The 4,109-nt window shown below is 35.7% G+C and overlaps 1 pseudogene; it reads right to left on the bottom strand.

The window, feature by feature from the left end:
- Positions 1-1,041: 1,041 nt before the first annotated feature.
- Positions 1,042-1,953, bottom strand: LOC145055442 (cytochrome b561 and DOMON domain-containing protein At3g25290 pseudogene; annotated as a pseudogene).
- Between the last annotated feature and the right edge of the window lie 2,156 nt (positions 1,954-4,109).

Below are 4,109 nucleotides of genomic sequence, written 5' to 3' on the forward strand. Positions count from 1 at the left end.
TACGTCGTTGACCACAATACATCATGAAAATATGATGTTGAGACTTAAGAGAATGAAACATTTTCAACCTTTCTTAAATAAATAAGATTTTGAAAAAACGTAGAGGCATATGTTAATTTATTTAAAAGTAATTATATTAATTTGAATCATAATTGTAATTTACTTATTGACATTGTTAAATCTATTATATAACTTATAACTTATTTCTGTTACAAGATTCGATTTGTTCTAAAGATTAACAATTAATATCATTTCCATATCTCATGCTTATTAGTCTGTCCCTTTAACACATTCAATTACATAATGACATTAAACTAATGGCACTTAAATTCTTTAATCATGCATGTCTAAGACATTATGCTCATAAAAAAATAAAAAATCTCGTCCAATCAAACAACTTTTAAGTCAACTAATATTTAATTGATTAGATTTGTTACTACTAAAAAATAACCAATATTTTGTTTTAAAAGGCCAACATTTATTTTGTTTTAAAAGACGTTTTAAAATTTAAAAAAAAAAAAAAAAAAAAAATCTGATATTAGACATTTTGATATAAATATCCCGGATATTATTAGAGAGTTTTTTTTTAATAAACATTAAATGTTTTTGTTTAAGTACGGTTGGTCAATAACAAGTTGGAAATAACTCTAGTTTAGGACAAAACGGTCATTTAAAAACTTTTTTTATTTTTGTTAAAAACATAAATGGTTAAGTAATCAATGTCCCGTATATTTTAAGGATTTTGTAATTAAAATAATCAGATATTTTTTATAAATGTCATGATTTATTGGAAAAATAATCTGTTATTAGATCCAAACACCCTTGCAGTTTCAACATCGAAATTTATCAGGAAAAATCCTAAAATGCATTCATACAATGATACTCAACTATATTCATTATTCAATTCAATGTTGTTTACGTTCTATATGATGATTTATGAGGATGTAATTTAAGATCTTATTTTATATAAAGCATCACGAACCAACAAGTTGAATAACAGAGATCAGTAAAGATAAATCGCTACAACAAATAAGGATCAGATGATTATAACAGAACTAAATTGTAATATATATTATGTAAACACGATCATATGATGAAAACGACTGAAAAAAAAACATGGAAATGAACATAATGTCTATGTTTATATCCTAATTCAAGATCAAAACCCTAATCATAAGCATAAAGAATGCGTACGATATGGTATTGCGAGAACCTGAGTTAGTCCTTGGGCTTGGGGATGGAGTTATGGATGTGGTCGGAGCAATGCTAGGACTGCCGACGGGGGTTGTAGCAGTACCATTACTCTGTGCATTCTCCGTCAATTGCAGTTGCAGTTTCCCCATCGCCTTCAAATTCGCCGGCTGAAATTCATGTTTCACCGGCATTCCCTCCTCAACCGAACCACCGACCTGCCAGACATGATTCACCTCCGTCATCGTCTTAGGCAACTTCACCGTTGCGAAGATCTTCATCGATTTGTCGCTGTACTCCGCGCTGGACTCTGGAACTTCAAGCGAGATCTTGCCTTCAACAAGGGAGGAATACGAGCTGATGTTGTATGTCTTCACTGTCATCGAGCCGTTCGAGTCCTTGAACGCGACGAGTGCTTGAGAACCGGCCATGCCGGTTTGTGTCGGGTTAATAGCCCACGCGATCCATCCCTCTGGTTTAGCAGGAGGCGCGACGAATGCGATTGAGAGGGAGGAGTTTTTTGGGATGTGAGTCCAGTGGAGCGATGCACCGAGGGTTGGTAGATCGGTGCACTTGGTGTAGAGCTTCTTGTTGGTGAACTTCTGTGATGAACAGCTGAGAGAATGCACCGGAGAGGTTAGCAACACCAGATATGCGAAAGTTAGCACGAGAAAACAGAGCGACGAATTTCGGTTGAGAAACGCCATTGTTTCCGGTGGAGTAACTTGGTGCGTGGGACGTTAATGCAGAACAGCAGAAGGGGACATAAATAGCTTTTTATAAGCGAACCAGTAACTTTTCTTTTTTCTGTCCAATGGGTTTTTAGCATTCTGGAAAAAACTGAACGTAAAAATATTTAATTTAAATCAGATTATACAAAGATATACAATTATACATTGTAATTTATTTAATCGTATATATTTTTTGTGAAATCATTATGTAGCTCTGATTTTTAAGATCATAAATCTTAAGTCTCGAGGGAGTCGAGCGCTAAGAACGCTCGCTACGGAAGATGAACACCGCCTCATGGTGCTCATCAAGAGAGAGAGAGAGAAAATTGTCTTGGCTCTGATTGGTCCTTTGACTTTTGACCGGATCCTATTTTTGTTTTGACCAAATTCAAAAAAAAATATCTTCTTTATAAAAAATCCGATATTTATCTTAAAACATTAAAATTAAAAAATTTTATCCAGCATTATAAATTAACACTACATTCAACATTTGACACACACAAAATATTATTCTTTCTCTCACAAAAATTTTCAATTCACTAAACAAAAATGTGTTCACCTAACTAAATAAAACCCCAAGAAGAAACAAAAAAAATCTTCAAACATTTCATCATTAAACTTTTCACTTCCAAATCCTCAATCACCAAACCTTACATCGTTAAATCTTTCATCACCAACATGTTATCGACTTTCAATTGATCAACTCGTTCATTCACTCGCTAGTTACTATTATCCTACTATGGCTCCACAAATATATTCATTCAATTCGTACTCTTCTTAATTCCAATCTCAACTCATGTCATTTTACCAAAACATCCCCAAACTAATTTCCAATCCTAACCAATACCTCGTCTAAATTTCGATCTTGATCCATTTGAGTCGGTTCAAGAAACTCAATTCGTTTCCCAACCTCAACCCTAAATTAGTTTTTAATCCCAACCATGCTGCCTACTCGATGAGCAAACAGATTATTCCGATGAAGGACCCGTTAAAGAACTCGTTCAAGAGTCGGTTCAAGATCCTAAAGTTGACCCAAAAGAAAAAGGGAAAACAAGATACCAAGAAGGATTGAGAGTTTGAAGGATTAAGAGCTTAATTGAGAGTATGAGTAAGTTGCTTGAAGGATTAAGAGCTTAATGCATTAAGCGGGACAGAACAGTTTCTACGACGTGGAGGATAAGTCCCACGACGTGGCGATAGGTGGTCTTCGCACCTGTTTTTTTCATGAGGTCATCATGACATGGAAAATGCTTGGCCACGACATGATGACCGACTGATGGACTTTTGATCGTTGACCTTTGACTTTTTGATCAAACTGACTTTTGGTCAACTTGAGGAATTTGGGGGTATGGATTGAGGATTGGCCCCTATTTATTATATAAGTGACTCATAGTGCCATTTCTTGGATTCATGAAAGTTATTGTGTTATCAGCTAGAATGTGAGGTAAGTTTTCTCACTATACTTTGTATTGCAGTATGTATCCTTGTGTGTAGGATGTTGGTATGTTGTACTAATATGTTGGATTGGTAGATCTGTTATGATTACATGTTCTTTGTTGGTTATTGTTTATCTATTTGCATATGTCGACATATTGTGGTTGGGTTAAGGCGATTGTGGTCCAGGTGTACTATAGGTCTTGCGAGACGGTCCAGTCAGACTATAGGCCCAAGGGACCGGTCTGGCTAACGTAGGCCTTACGAGGCAGTCCATTAATGTAACACCTGGTTTTAGTAATGTTTTAATTTCGAGACATCGGGTGGAAATTTGATCAAGTGGTGGTGTTGGGCTTCAAATGAATAGGGTTTTAGCCCTTTTCGGATGTTGGTAACGTTAGATTAAGTAATAAAGCCCTCGATTTGTGCCTTGAAGCAAAGGGTAAAATTGGAAAGGTGATATCTTGGGTTTCTTACATGAATTAAGGATTTTAGTTTGATATGTTTTTACTCCAAAGTAACTATATAAGATTTTGGGGCTCTTCAATGCCTTTCGGTGCATATAAAGAACGCCGAAAACAGAGTTGAAACGAAGAAGTTATGGTCGTTTGAAGTTGAGTTGGAAGTTGGTGCTTTTGTCCTACACATGACGTAGGAAAGTTATGCAGGGCATAGTTGCTACGCATGGCGTAACTTGTTGAATGTGGATCGCGCTTCTAATGGGATACGCATGGCGTAACTTAGGTTACAAAG

The sequence above is a fragment of the Lactuca serriola genome, chromosome 5, assembly GCF_051521515.1.
Source record: "Lactuca serriola cultivar US96UC23 chromosome 5, Lser_US96UC23_V15, whole genome shotgun sequence".
Lineage (NCBI taxonomy): Eukaryota > Viridiplantae > Streptophyta > Magnoliopsida > Asterales > Asteraceae > Lactuca > Lactuca serriola.